The sequence below is a fragment of the Oxyura jamaicensis genome, chromosome 1, assembly GCF_011077185.1.
Source record: "Oxyura jamaicensis isolate SHBP4307 breed ruddy duck chromosome 1, BPBGC_Ojam_1.0, whole genome shotgun sequence".
In the NCBI taxonomy this organism is placed as follows: domain Eukaryota; kingdom Metazoa; phylum Chordata; class Aves; order Anseriformes; family Anatidae; genus Oxyura; species Oxyura jamaicensis.
Genome location: NC_048893.1, coordinates 126,445,318 through 126,460,896, shown reverse-complemented (window position 1 = coordinate 126,460,896; position 15,579 = coordinate 126,445,318). Strand labels below are relative to the sequence as shown.

The 15,579-nt window shown below is 41.9% G+C and overlaps 1 protein-coding gene across 5 annotated transcripts in view; it reads right to left on the bottom strand.

Moving 5' to 3' along the window:
- Window positions 1-15,579, bottom strand: part of GPM6B (glycoprotein M6B) — a 108,227-nt gene that overhangs the window by 47,175 nt on the left and 45,473 nt on the right. The window lies entirely within an intron of this gene.

Genomic DNA, 15,579 nt, shown 5'->3' with positions numbered 1-15,579 from the left:
GGGTAGGGAAAAGGGAAGGGAAAAGGGAAGGGAAAAGGGAAGGGAAAAGGGAAGGGAAAAGGGAAGGGAAAAGGGAAGGGAAAAGGGAAGGGAAAAGGGAAGGGAAAAGGGAAGGTAAAAGGGAAGGGAAAAGGGAAGGAAAAAGGGAAGGAAAAAGGGAAGGAAAAAGGGAAGGAAAAAGGGAAGGAAAAAGGGAAGGAAAAAGGGAAGGAAAAAGGGAAGGGGGATGCACCAGATGCAGAAGACATGTTGACAGCACTCTAACCCCAGGGAGAATATAAGAAGCAGAGCAGATGGTGTGTGCAAAAGTACCTTGACATGGGGAATCCGGTTACCACACTGATCACTATTTCTGAATTATAAATTAGTGACTAAAATGATCATGAAGTGGTAAGCAAAAAAGCAACTCTGGGGAAGCAGCCGAGCTCTGCCGGACCTTGTCCCCCTCCCACATGACACTCCAAGCCAGCAGCTGTGCACAACCCATGGTAGGCTTCTCCCCTTGATCCGACCACCTCAGTACCCCAAACTGGAGTGTCTCCCACCAAAGCAGCAACTACCAGCAGTTGTTTTCTCCTTGATGGCCTTCCTCCCCCGAGGGCTGTGGCCTGCCCATGCTGCTGGCTTCCTTCCTTTGTCTCCCTCCCAGATAGCTCCCTCTGCTTCCAGCCCCTACTTAATCCTCCAGGAAACCTCACTCTCCCAAAAAGAAGAGCGCTTCTGTGCCTAATCCCCAGACAGCAGCTGTGACCCCGGCACCCAGAAAGGGGATCATTGTGCCGAGCCATGGCACCAGGGCTGAACTTCCCCTCTCCCCCCATGCACGCCAGGCCCGCTGCGAGCAGGCCGATGGCTTGTGCACGAGCGCTGCCAGCAGCTGCGGGGACCTTGTCTCTCCCCCCTCCTTGCAGGCGACCACCCAAATCCCCACGCCTACGTACTTTGTTATTTTTATTTTACATTTTAAGGGATCAAACTTCCCACCTGCCAACAGAAGGAGCACTTGTTTTCATGTTCGGTCCTTCAAGGCTGTAAGCAGTATTAGTGAAAAGTGGCATTGTCCATTTTTAATATGCAGAAACTCAAAACAGCCTTGCTTTCTCATAGTCCTTTTGTGTAAGAGTGTCTCAGAGACACCATTAAATTCAAAGCTGCTAAGGCTAGGATCTGAACTGCTTTAAAAATTCCTTTTTACTTTATTTATTTGTTACATTTTTCACAACTAGGCACACAACCCTACCAGCACCAGCCAGCGAAGCACCAGGTGTTATGTTAAGACAGAAGAACGTGAACAATGTGATCCTTCGTGGCAGGCTTATCAGCCTTTTAGTGCATTCAGCTTTTATTATTCTGACACAAGATAACCTTGCGTAACAGCACAGAGTGTACCAACTTGTGGGATAACGACATGGATGTCAAGTCCAGAACACCACATGCTTGTTTCAGACTGTGGCTATTGCCCGTACTCCCAGAAAAGGCATACGTTGTGCAAGCCCTTTCAAAAGCATCCAAGTGGAATTCAAGATATTGAAAGAACCCAAAGGACACCAGAAAGTTTAACAAATGTGCTTCAGCACAAGGGCGGGCATGTAATCAAATTAAGGACTAAACCCACAGCAATACTGAGACAACTAAAATCTCCAATTTTTGTTGCAATTGATCAGAAAAGCTCATTTGTGGGGTGCATGTAAAATATACAAGAGGAATATAGGAGATATATAAAGCACACCTCTCTGTCCCTTCTCAGACGGAGGTACATGCATGTGCTGGCTTTGGCAGACACCTTTAGGATGAGTAGATCCCTTGTTTCTGTAAGGATAAGTCCTTGCTTAAACACTACCTGCCACACCAAAGACACATACACAGGCTGGTCTGCACACTCAAGCCTTTACACAAGGATGCAGACCTTTTACAGATTAGGTGCCTCTGACCAACAGACAGGCTGAGAACCCATAGGGCCAAAATGCTGCTGGCAGCAATGGGCCATGAATATTCACATATTGTCATATCTATTCATGAATCATCAGAAAACATCAGCGCTACTTCAGGTGGCTGGCACTGGGGCTGCCTTCCTCATCAAGTGCTCTGCAGTGAGTAAGCAGGTCTGAGACGGATCCAGAAGCACTGCAGATGCTGTTTGCCTGCCTTCACCATGTCTACACAAGTGAACATATGGCCTTCTAGCACAAGGCCAGCTTATGCAGTCATTAATTACACACAATTTCAGCCTGTTCAAAGTATATGATACAAAACCCTGTCCCACGGCAGGAAGATCATTGAGCCATAGAAACCTCTGTTTTGGAGTTCTCTCATCAGATGAAGAAAAGTTAATTCCTTTGCCTGTTGTAGGATAAGTTTCTGTTTCTCGCAAATGCAGGTGTAGCAACATAAATATACCCATATTTCCCAGTACGTTTCTTCCCACTATCTCTGGTGAGCAAGTGGTCTTGCTAACAGTGGAAAATGGGACCCCCCCGCCCCAGTATGCAATATCTAAGGCATTCACCAAAAGCACCATCACAGACCAGCCCTGCGTTACAATGCCAGCGATTCAGTCATGCTGCTGATCTCAGAGCCAGTCACCAAACTCAAGGATAGCACATCACCAAGGAAGTGATCATCTCATACACAGATGTGCCTCGTGTTGCTACGTACCACAGTGTACTTGGGTGAATTGCTTTTGAGCAACTTCATTTTTAAATGAATAAATGGAAAAACGGATTAATTCAAGCTAAAGCCTCAGCAAAGTCAGTATGGAAAGTATTTTTTTCATAAAAGATGGTCAGATTTTGCCCAGATTTTGTCTCACTACTTCACCTTCTCACATAGTAGCAGTAAGCAGCATAAGACACATACAGAGCCCCAGTTTAAGATACTACTCTGAAGTAACCAGAGTACTCAAGCACCTCACTGGGGGTTCCTCATCAACACACTTGCAACGGAGGACTTGAAGTTATGCTCTCCTCCTTCCACACAGCACCATGCAGAACTTCGGAAAACAGCCCCATTTGCAGAAAAGTATAGCAAACTCATGGAGAATTTTGTAAGGCCAGATGGGTTGCAATATGCCAGTTTACAAAGAAAATTGTATGACCTACAGGCACAGCTTGGAGTTAGCAGAGGAGACCTTCCATGTGAAACATAGGGGAGTTTTCAGCAAAGCAGAGCAGGTACTTTACAAAAAAGTAGTGAAAGTTTAGCAGCAACAACAACAACCGAATTTGAGAGATAGAATCCAATTGAATTACTCTTCTTTGATGGTACTGAACTATTCCTGAACTACTATTAGCAAACCTCTCTTAGTACTTCTTGGTTAAACATCAGTTACAGAACAAAGAGGTTCCCAACAATAGCAGCTCTTTAAAATACAGTGATGGCTAGAGGTGTTTTTCTGTGGAAGCAGATGGGCAGTAAGATACTTCCCTTAGAAGCTAGCTGGTTCACTGGTTTCCCCTCGAACCCTGCAATGTTTGCATACACTTATTTTTAGCTCAGCAAATAAATTTATTTGAAAGTGCATTGAAACCCTCTCATGTCAACCCTGTCAGCTTTACTGAATTGTTTTGCTAGAGATACCAGTCTCTCACGGAGCTAAGTAGTCATGAATTACATACATCTACCAATTGTTTTGAGAGGAAATTAATTCAAAATGCATTGTTGTGCTTCATTGCAATAGATTCTTTTTTACAACTGACTTCCAGCAGATTCTCAGTGTTAGTAGAAAAGTTACATTTTAAATAAATGTGGTATGTGAATAATGCTATTCGTATGTAGTATAGTCAGTCTTTTTCAGTTCCTAATAACCTATTCATTAACATAGTGATTACTAAGTAAATCTTTATATAATTCTTCAATATCTGCTTCTGAAGTTGGGAATTGCTGCCACTGTCTGCTGATTATTTCTGCTAACCACATGTGTTTTCCTCAAGTCTGTCTTTAGGTGAGGTACCTTCAAGCAGGAACAAGGCAGCAGTCAGTGATGTATGTACTACCTAGGATTTCTTACAAATATTTATTTTTATATCTACAGACAATAACAAGATCTAGAAACAGAGAATTTGAAGTTTTGACATCTTTGCCATCATTCTATCCCTTTCTCAAAAGACAGTTGCAATGACATTGGGCTGGTAATGGAGAATCACTGAACCTGGCTGGCTGATACTCACGTGGAAGTCTTTGGAGGAAGATTTGGCAGCTAGAGAACTCAGTCTGCACCAATAGGCTGGAGACAAATCATTGAACCATCCCAACACCTGGTCAGGGTGGTCAGGGTGTCACAAGTTAGATAGGGGAGCAAGACTGAATACAAATTAGAAGATAACATCCTTATTGACTATTTAAATGAAGAAAATATATACCACATAGAGTCTAGTGCTTTCAAAACCTACAGGACATATGCTTAAATAATACCGTAGAGTAGTGAAGGAAATGAAGATAAAAGATCTAGAGCATGAGAGAGATTTCAGTTTCCCTTTCAATATTTGCATGGTCATGCATTTTGCATCCCAAACCATGTGCGCCTGTCATTAGAGAAGTAGAACCCTCAGAATGCCGGAAAAGGGGACAAGAGCACAAGGCCAGCACTTGTTTGGGTGCAAAGGACGATGATATTCAGCTCTAACATCTGTGAAACAGCACTAGTGCTAAACTGGTACAGTAGAAGGGCTTACTGGACAGCAGGTATATAAAAGCACACCAATTTCCCACACAAGTCAGAACTGTCAACAGAAAATATTGCACCATTTAGTAAGCTTCTTCTAAAAGTTTCCCTAAGAGTGTAACTTAACTGCATGTAAAAACCTACAAGATCCTTGTCTTTCCCTTCCTTCTACACAGGGTACTGACCTGGATTTTTGTTCTGTATTTTCTTTCATTTCCTCTGATGTCCAAATAAATGCTCTGCTAGAACAGATTATAATGTACATCATCCATTCCTGCGGTGAAAAGACTACGAAGCAAGCCCACATATCCTTCCACTGCCAAAACCACTTAGACATTTTGGCAACGTAGGACACATTCTTTATGTTAACTGGCAGCTACTGTCTGACAGCTGTTCAGCAGCCTATCTGAAAAAACACTGATGGCCTCATTCCAGTTCCTGACAGACTTATTCCAGATCACAAAGCTTCCAGATTATTATAGCCCACAAGACTTCACCCAGTGAGTCCTGCCTCATTTCACTGTCTTCTACCTTTCCTACAGAGCTACACCACTTCTTCCGGAGAGAGACAGCTAATTTGATGTCTTTAAAGACTTCACCAGATGGAGGACCTACCAAATTAATGCTTTAGTTCTTTTATAAATTAATCATCAGCATAATACATAATATTGCTTACTAGTAGCATGCATTTTATGTTCAACTTCCAGACATCGAATTCTGTTATGCCACTGCCTTATGAGTCAAATCTCTGACCTCTCAGAAGTAGTCTCCCACTTATGGATTGGCCTAAAAACAACTTAACCTTCTCTTGGATCAAAGCAAAAGTTCACTCCCTCACAGCTTTTCTAGACCTACCATTCTCCATACAAATCTTTTCAATCCATCTCTTTCACACAGTACTGAATTTTCATCACTCCTGTAAGCAGGGATCAGCTGTGTTCCTCTATTGAGTATGCTATGCTTAAAGCTCGTGTTTCATTATCCATCACAAAGCATATGTGCTTTTCAAACCACAGTTCTTCTCCTCTAGGATCGTAACCTACACTTGGTTTCTTGAAAAAGAGACTGTGTCTGTATAAATAACTTATCTTCATCATTTCTGGATGGTTGAATTAATTAGAAAAGATAATCCTCTCCCATGTCCCCTCAGAAAAAAAAAATAAATTACTTGAAGCCCATTGTTTTTTTTATCAACTCATTTTATGTTGTGCAATAAAGTGTATCATCTACTCTCAATAGCATTTATTTACAGTTTAAATGCAGCTAGTATGATTTTCTTATGCATTTTTTTCCATTTATTGGGAAATAAGAATTTTACCCGTAATTAGACTTCTTGGAATATGCAGCCCAGGCATTCCAGGGACATCTTAAATTAAGTGAATCACTTTAACATGTTTAGAGTTGATGGGAGGAAGGAAAAAAAAAATCCAGGTATTGCTTTTTGAGTCACAACTACAGAAACCTTTCATCTCAGCCCAGCTGTGTGACAGTTTTAGATGACTTCTTCAGCTTTACAGAGTATACAAGATATGTCTCAACACTAGCTGGCTGAGTTCTTCCCAGAAAAGTCTGATTCTCCAAAAGTATCTCAAAACAAGACACTTAGTCTTGCAGTGAACATTGCCTAATGCTTCGTGGGATCTAGATGAACTTTAAGGTCCCTTCCAGCTGAAGACACTCTACGATTCTAGGATCTATAATCTTCCTCAAGCCATCCACCACTTCAGAAAAAAAGTTCTCATAAGGAGAACTATGAGCAGAATATCACAGGAAAACAAACACTCTTCCCCATCTCCTTCCAGTCTGGACCACACACCTAAATGCTGTAGAACCCTGTTGACATCGATGGCCCAGAATTTCTGTGCACCTGCAAACAGGATAGCACTGACATGTCTATATTAAGATCTGAAAACAGACATTTAATAAATAATGAACAATTCACTTGAAATAGCAAGAAAGGAAACATCTAGAACGGACACCACAACTTTTTTTTGGGGGAGGCATATTTTTTCTGCTGAAACATTTAATAGTTCAATCCAAACAAATTTCCCCTTCTAACCTGCTGGGCTGGGGAGCATCTACAATACTGTGTCCTTTTGCCCATCTTAAATCTCTCTGGCAACAGGCAATCAATATCCTTTCCAGCAACCATAAAGCAAATCAAAAAGTTTACAGAGGATTAGAACTGGATACTCCTACTACTTTGCATGTTTAGTTTAAACCATGTGAAAATTCAACATTTAAAAATGTTTTGATACAAATACTTACTTGGAAAAAGTCCTGGAGTTTTGCTGGGAGGAGACAGGTGTTTGAAATCACAACTATTTGATTTTCTCAGTATTCAGGGACTAGTGATGTGAGACAGGTTTCTTCTAAACCAGTCCTGGCAAAGGGCTAGAGAAAACTAAAGCTATACAGTACTTTAAACTCACTATTTTCATTCACCAGTGTATTTTCATGCATGTAATTAAAATCAGTCTTGGGCATAACTCTTCACAGCTGCTTACAACATGACAATCCTCAGACAGTTGCCAATGAGTAATGTATACATATGCACCCCACTTCGTGGCTGCAGAATAATATCCTGAATTTGTGGCAACTTGCAGTACTACCAAGCCAGTACACTTCTGACCTCTATACAAAATCACCTCTCCACATTTTTGTTCATCTGCCAGCAATCATACAAAAAGTATGATCATATAATAGAAGAGCATATTTGTTCAATACCAAATATATTGCACACACAAAGAAAAGTAACTTCGCAGAATCATAGCGTAACTTTTGCTGGAAAGGATCCCTGATGGCTTCTAGTCCAGTGCTCTGGCCAAAGCAGATTGCTCACGGCCATGTCCAGTTCAGATCTGAGTATCTCCAAGGAATGGCATGTCTACCACCTTCCTGAGCAACCTGTACTAGTGCTTTACCACTTTAATGGAGAAAAAATGATTTCCTTGGATCTCATCAGAAATTCCCATGTTCCATCTTGAGGCAGTGGTTTCTCATCCTAACACCACCCACCTTGAAAAAGAGCCTGGCTGCCTCTTCTCCAAACAACTCCCAATAATTGGCTAAAGACTATCCACCAAGAAAACAAACAAGCAAAACCAAACAGCATATACTCTCCCTCATTTTATATGAGCTAGCCAAATACAAAACTGATACGGTGATCAACGCTTTTTGCAATCTCAGAGCTATAATGAAAAGGCTGAAAATATTTGTAAAAAACAAAAACAAAAACAAGAACACTTTGTGAAGATGCTTCAGTAAGAGCCCTGTTAAAGACCTTATTCTGTGCATTCACAGATTGAAAAGAAAACTGACTACTCAGTATTAAAGAAAAAGCAGAGAAAGGGAGAAAAATTTCCTCCGTTAGTGCCAAAATCTTCAACTCTTTCAAAAAAAAGTAAATCACATCCTGTAGTTCTAAAAGCTGCTGCAAGAATCAACACGGTATTTTTTCTTCCAGGAAGAAGAAAGTTAGTTTCCCATCAGGCGATCACAGTTAAAACAATTCGTCCACATTGTGATTAAATGAAACTTTAAAAATGTACTCAAAAGCTACATTCATTCCTGTAAGGAAGAATGACCTCCCTCATAATGAACTCTGAGGCTGGCAGCCAGCTTACAGAGGTTTTATAATGACCAGTTTTGGCTTCAGAGCAGCTGGTAGCTTCATTCTGCATGTAGCATAGCAGATTTAGGGACCTGCTGAGACTTTGAAGAATGGGACTCAAAAGTTTGTAATCGAGACTGGAAAACATTATCTTTGTATTTAACTAGTACATTATAAACCTCAAGTTTAGCATTTATTTCAATTTTGTATCTTCAGATAAGTGCTAGAACTGGATAGCTGCAGGCAATCTTAAATGATAGATTTTAATTTTAAAAAAGTGTGACATGAGAAGCTTCCTAAACGCTATAGAAAAGGAGTTAGATCAAGGGACAGACTACACTCCTGAATGCATTTTACCTACTAAAATTGTTATCTGAGTAAGTGCCAGAAGGCACCCAACCTGCATTGGAGAAAAATGGTATCTGTGAAGGAAAGCTGAGAAGGAGCTAAGGCCATGAGAAGTCTGCAGGATGCATGGCTCTGCTGCAGAACAGATCTGCTACACAAGGCATACAGTGGGATCTACCCTTGTCCCACCGTTGCACACACTTCTCCCATATCCTGCTGCCAGTAACATGACAAATAAAACACTGCAAGAGGCTAATAGCTGCAATTGGTCCATCCTGGCCAAGACAAAGAAGCGGAGCAATATTTAGGTATCTGTCTGGGCTTTGGTACTTTGAGCTAGGTAGGGAGGCTCTGCAGAAGATAAGATACGTGCTTGTAGGGTGGTAAGTAGATAGGGACACAAGTGCATAGTCACACTGCATGACAAAAAGAGAACCCCCACTCTAAGCTTTTTAGGATCCCAGAAAATGATTTCTGCACACTGCAGAAATCTTTGCAGACCCAGGTGTGGAAAACACTGGCCAGGGAAAACTTCTTCAAAGCCTCTCTTCTAAAACTTGCTGTCTACATGGAGAGTAGGCAATGGTTGGACTAGCAGCAGTGGGAGTCACCTACGTATAGCAAGAGCACATGCATGCATATAAGACCCTTGTCCATACCTGGAACACCCCCTCTGTGCCCTCCTCCTTACCAATGTTTTAGAAGATCCCAGCAGCCATAACTGCATGTTGCCAGCTACCCAATCTCAGAAGAGGCACGTTTATAGGAGACATGCAAAAGTATCTTCTGAATCCCTCCTGCCCTTGGTACAGCATAGCTCAGGACTAGGAAGAAGGGCTGAGCTTGCCCAGTGATCCAGGCTTAAACACACAAAATTCTCTTAGTTCCCCTGCATAAAGACAGGGCCCTGCAAGTCTCCCAAACTGAGCTATGAAGGAATTTTTAGGTGTGTGAATTCAGCCTTAGATAGCTAAAAGCGTCTCTGGTGTAGAGTTTGGCCTGAAGCTATAGTACCTTAAAAAAATACTGCTCCTGCTCCTACAGCAGCATTTTTTTTTTTTTTCAGATTCAATATATTGGATAATTTATTGCTATTCTAAATCAAAGTAGAATATACAGAACTCAGATATGCATGCCTACAAAAATAATTAGATGTTAAGCATCTAATCACCAGTAGATAGATGAACAATTGTCAAATTTGTAAAGTGTTATGCCACTGAAAGATCTGTCTGAATCAAATCTCCATCCCTTTGGGGGCAACATCATGCCTCAAAATAACATGACTGTTTGGATAAAGCACTGAACATCACCATTTTGGTCTGAAAACTGCCACTAAGTGCAACAAATGTTTAACAAATCTGAAATTTAGTCACGTCCCTGTTGTTGATAACATCACTCATAAAAGAAGAAACATTCATGCTTCAGGACTAATGGTGTTTGCAACCTTTGTTCAAGATTTCATTGACTTAAGTCCCTCCCCAGAACACAGCACGGGCATAATGCTTGAGCTCCCTCTTTCCTCTTCTCCAACTCTCTCCCCATAACAAGCTCTTTTCAATACAGTCAGTTCCTAGCCCAGCACCCAGCAACAGCCGTGGGTCCATAGGAAGACACCTGAACTCTAGCTGGATGATGTCCTGTCCAGTTACTGAAACAAAACTAGGTAACAGCTTACCATGGCAGTGAGACCCTGACTGCTGAAGTAGAGGTAAAAATGTCTTTTGAAGAAAAGCAAAAGAAAAACACTGGCCCTTCAGACGTCACTCATGAAGAAGAATTTGATGCACTCTTGATAAGAAATATTCTTGAAATGATATCTCACAGTACCTGGCAAGCTTATTCAAGTGCACACTCGCAGAGTGACACTTTGGATAACCAGAACAGAATAAGTAGTGTCATTTTGTCAGTATGGATAAGTCAAATTAAGTAAGATAATTCAAGGAGAATGAGGAAAGGGAGAATATAAATAAAAACAAGCTGCACAACAAATGTTTTGACAGTTTCAATAAAGTAACAATCCTCTTCAGGAGACCCTCTTAAAAATATATGCTTAATCCTAATTATTAAGAGGGTATTCCATTAATTCTAAAAACAGCAAAACTAAATAACATTTGCTTATATTCTAATACTCAATGTTTATTTTTGTGGGACTTCTGGCTAGAACAATATAGTCAACCAAACAACAGAAGTAAACTGGAAGGGGAAAGACTGGAAGAATTCACAATGACCCAGACAGTTTTCATACATTTTTCTCTAGTACAAGTTATTGTCAGAAGCATAATGGTAGCACAGAAAGACATGCACAAATTAGAATGTCTCTAGCCTTCGTTGTTATTAACAACAGGCTATGTCACAAGGAAAGAGATGCAAGTATAAGTTGTACAAATTCAAGTACATAGGCATTACATCTGAGATGAAGGACAAATGGCAATTTCACTGGAGCTCCCATGAAACCGAATCTACTTACAGATGCATAGTATGGTTTGGGACGGAAGGGACCTTTAAAGGTCATCTGGAAGAGGATCAGGTCTGGGAATATTTAAGCAAATTGGACATTCATAAGTCCATTGACCCACGAATGCTGAATGAGCTGGCAGATGTAAGTCACTGCAAGGCCACCTTTGATAGTCTTTGGTCAAGCATGCCAAATGGAAGAAGTACCCAAAGACTGCAGGAAAGACAAATGTCACTCCTATATTCAAGAACAGCAAGACAGAGGACCTGAGGAACTACAGGCTGGGTCAGCCTTACCTCAGTCCCTGGGAAGGTGATGGAACAGTTAATCCTGGAAACCATTTCCAGGCACATGAAGTACAAGTCATCAGTAGTCATCAGCATGGATGCACCAAGGGGAAGTCATGTTTGACCAACCCAATAAGCTTTTATAGTGAAAGGACCAGCATCACAGATGAGGGGGAAAAGCGGATATTGTCTTTCTGGAGTTCAGTAAGGCCAAAACTGGCTGAGTGGATGGGTCCAGGGACCAGTGGTCAGTGGTGCAAAGTCTAGTTGGAGGCCAGTAGAGTATCCCAGAGGTCAATACTGGGCCCACTTTGGTTTAGCATCTTCATTAATGATCTAGACAATGGGGTAAGCACACACCCTCAGTAAATTCACAGCTGACATAAAACAGGTGGGAGTGACAAATACATCAGAGAGTCATGCTGCCATCCAGAGGGACCTCAACAGTCTAGAGAAATGGGCCAACAAGAAACTCATGAAGTTCAACAAGATCAAGTGCAAGGTCCTCACCTAGACCAGAACAACCCCAGCCACCAGTACATGCAGGGGACTGCCCATTTGGAAAGCAGCTCTGCAGAAAAGAACCTGGGAGTCCTGGTAGACACCAAGTAGAGCATGAGCCACCAGTGTTCACTTGCCTCTAAGAAGGTTAATGGTATTGTGGGCTGCATTAGGCAAAGCATCGCCAGAAAGTCAAAGGAGATGATCAGTGTTAGTGAGGCTATACCTGGAGCATTGTGTCCAGTTCCGAGACCCCCAGTACAACTGAGACTTGAATATACTGCAAAGAGTCCAATGTGGGGTCACAAAGATGATTAAGGGAGTGGAGCACCTCTCCTATGAGATGATCAAAGGCGCTGAGAGAGATGGGACTGTAATCCAAAAAAAAAAAAAAAGAGAAGGCTCAGAGGGGGATCTCATCAATGTCTATAAATACCTGAAGGGAAGGTGCAATGAAGATGAAGCCAGGCTTTTTTCAGTGGTGCCCAGTGCCAGGACAAGAGTCAGTGGGCACAAACTGGAACACAGGAAGTTCCCTCTGAACATCAGGAAGCACTGCTTTACTGTGTGGGTGACTGAGCACTGGCAGAAGTTGACCAGAAAGGCTGTGGAATCTCCCTCCTTGGAGATTTTCATAAACCATCTGGTTGTGGTCCTGGGCAGACTGCTCCGGGTTGAACAGGGGTTGGACCAGGTGACCTCCAGAGGTCCCTTCCAACCACAATTTCTCTGTGATTCTGTGATCTGGTTCCACCCACTCCGCCATTGGCAGGGACATCTTCCAATAGACCAGGTACCCTCCAATAGACCAAAGTACCCTCCAGCCTGGTCTTGAATACCTCCCGGGACAGGGCATCCACAGCTTCTCTGGGCAGCCTGTGCCAGGGCCTCACTACCCCCATAGGAAATAATTCCTTTGACAAATATGACTTGACACCCTTCAGTCTTGTCTGCACTTTCTTTACATTCATATCCAGCAACAACACTTCAAGCACCTTTTCTTCCACTGTGCCATATCAGCATCTCTGTTGATATTGCTTGAGGTACAGTAATAGAGATAAGCAAAAACACATGCCATTTTCTGTCCTACATTATTTCAATCTACTTTCTGGCTGCTGAAGTAAATATATGTTAAACACATATGCAACTGTAAAAGTCCTAAGATTTAGGTTTGATGAAGTCAAGACTGTGATTTTGCATTAGCACAAAGTACACTATGCAATTAAAAAGACTACAAATATTTTACGTCAAAGATTTATTGGCAAACATCTACCGGGCCTCTAATCCCTAGCACAATTTCCTGTTCTCTTATTAAAGGAAGATAACTTTTTGGCAATTGTTTTTATATGATGACCATAATGGCTTATGATAAAAAGCTTAATTAGAGAAAGATAAAGTATTTAAATGAAGAAAATGACAGCAAAATACAGTCTGTGTAATTCACAATCTTTGTAATAATTTATAAAACTAAAAAAAAGTCTTATAACTTAAAGGAACATGAGAAAATATTTAGAAAACATAGGATGGCAATTGCAAAAACACTTCCAGGCCAGCTGCAGATATCTCAACAACAGTGTACGCATATTTGACTTTCCCTTGGGTCATTTGTGTGTTTCTTGTTGGAAACGGTCGAAACTGTGATATACACAGACTTCCAAAGAAATCTTGTAATGTGGTCCTTTGTTACCGTGTGACTGGGACACTGCATAACACATCCTTCATTTTACTCAGAAAAGAAGTCTGAAGAATTTTAATTAAACACAATGCAAGCACTGCAATATACAGCATGCCAAAAGTAATCTAAAAACATCTTGTTAGGTAAGATAATTGTCATCCTAAAAAGTTTGCAGTTTCTAGCCTTGATTAAAAGAACCTCCAAAACCCACAACATGCAGTAAACTTTAAGGCACAGAAATAGGAGGACACTAAACATGAAGGCAAGGATAGGCAACAACTAGTCGGTGCCTGTAGGTACTCCGAGTTGCCACAGCAACATGAGAGAGGCTGGAAGATGAAGGAAGAAGCAAGGAGACATCCAGGACTGCATTGCTCAAACCCTGCCATCCTTCAGCTTTCACATACCACAAAATATTGGTAGTTCTGAGAAATCTAAAACTGCAGCAGAAATACCTCTAGGAAATATGCAGATAGATGAAAAAAAATATATATCCACTGCGTATTAAGTGGGCTTTGCACTGCCTTGACTCATGCAAATACTAGCTCCTGGATCTATTTCTAGATACTTCTACCCACCAAAAGCAAAACATAGGCTTAAGAAATAGGGAATTAAACAGTCTGCCAAGGTCAGCAGTTCAGCATGGATCCCAGCTCTTCATTAGGATCGTCTTTTCCTGCCAAGCCATACTGATTTATTAGAGATGCTGTCAGGAGAGCACAGAGCTCCCGAGTACCCTGGATGGGGAGAAGCTGCACCTAAGTGAGATCCCAAGCTCCTCCTCAACAAGAGGAAACAAGATGGATGCTTCTTCCAGGCAGCCAGCAAAGCAACAAAACAAGTCACAGCTTGCCATGCCCTAGCTTGTCCTTTGATTATATTTAAGCAGCACACACTAATGAAACACCTGGGCTCAGTGCTTTTCCAGGTAGCAGGAACTGCTGCTCCAGGGTAGCAAAGATGATCCATGTTAGGAAACAGAATACCTAGGATTAAACAGAAAGAAGCAAAAGAGCTACCTTGATTGTCTGTCTGTAGGGAAAATTTTAAGAAGAAAAACTCCTTTCAAAACAAGAAAGGGAAGTCAGGAAGAGCAACTGGTTTACTTGTCCCCAGTCAGGACACAACATGCGTGAGAGCTCTCTGCAGCTGCTGGCAGCAAGGTTGGCAAAGAGAAGAAAATCAATCCGAGATGGGAAAGCACCAAAATTCTGGGAAACGGAGTCAGAATTATGCAGCTGAGATCTGTTTCTATTTATTTAGGTACTGAATTGGCAGGATGCAAAAGCACAAGAACAGATCTTAGGCACTTAGGGCACGTGGATAAGGCATGCGCATAGGCCTCACCAGCAATTAATTTGTTCACTGGTTTATGCAACAACAGTTAGTCACAAATAGAAACACCACCACATTCACTACGTATCACCTATCTGGTGGGCATGAGAATTAATCTTACACACCCCTAGGTGTACCAACAGATGCAGACCAGTGTCCCAGTCTGGGTCCCACCAAAGTACAAAGCCTGCCCTGAAATATTTGCCACCCCATTCCTGAGCAGTTCTGCCACCAGACACCCACGTGGGAGCTGGGGAGCTCTCCAGTGCGCAGCTGAGCCGAGAGTAGCAAACATCCGGGTCCCGGTATTTGGCGGTATGCAGGGTTCACATCTGTCTCTGCCCAAAGGGAATAAGCGTTTAATGGAAGTATTTTCTCCAGATGTAAAATTAGTTTCAAAAGCCAAGCAGAACCCGGAAATGTAGCTCTTTTCTTGGCCCAGCCCCAGAGCCTAATGTGAGCCACTCGTGGCAAACCTGCACTGTGTCAGTGAAAGCCTGAATGTGGAGCTTTTTGCTCCTCTATGAAGGATTTGGCTTGAGATTTTAACATTCACTGTCCTTACAGTGCATGGAAATGAAAAAAAGAAATGAGGAAACCAAACTTTATGATAATTTGGAAGGTGGCAGGAAGAATCCGCATCTTGTTCCTTCTTCCGCAGAGCCGTCAGGTCTCTGAGGTAATCAGCTGATAACTCAAGGCAAC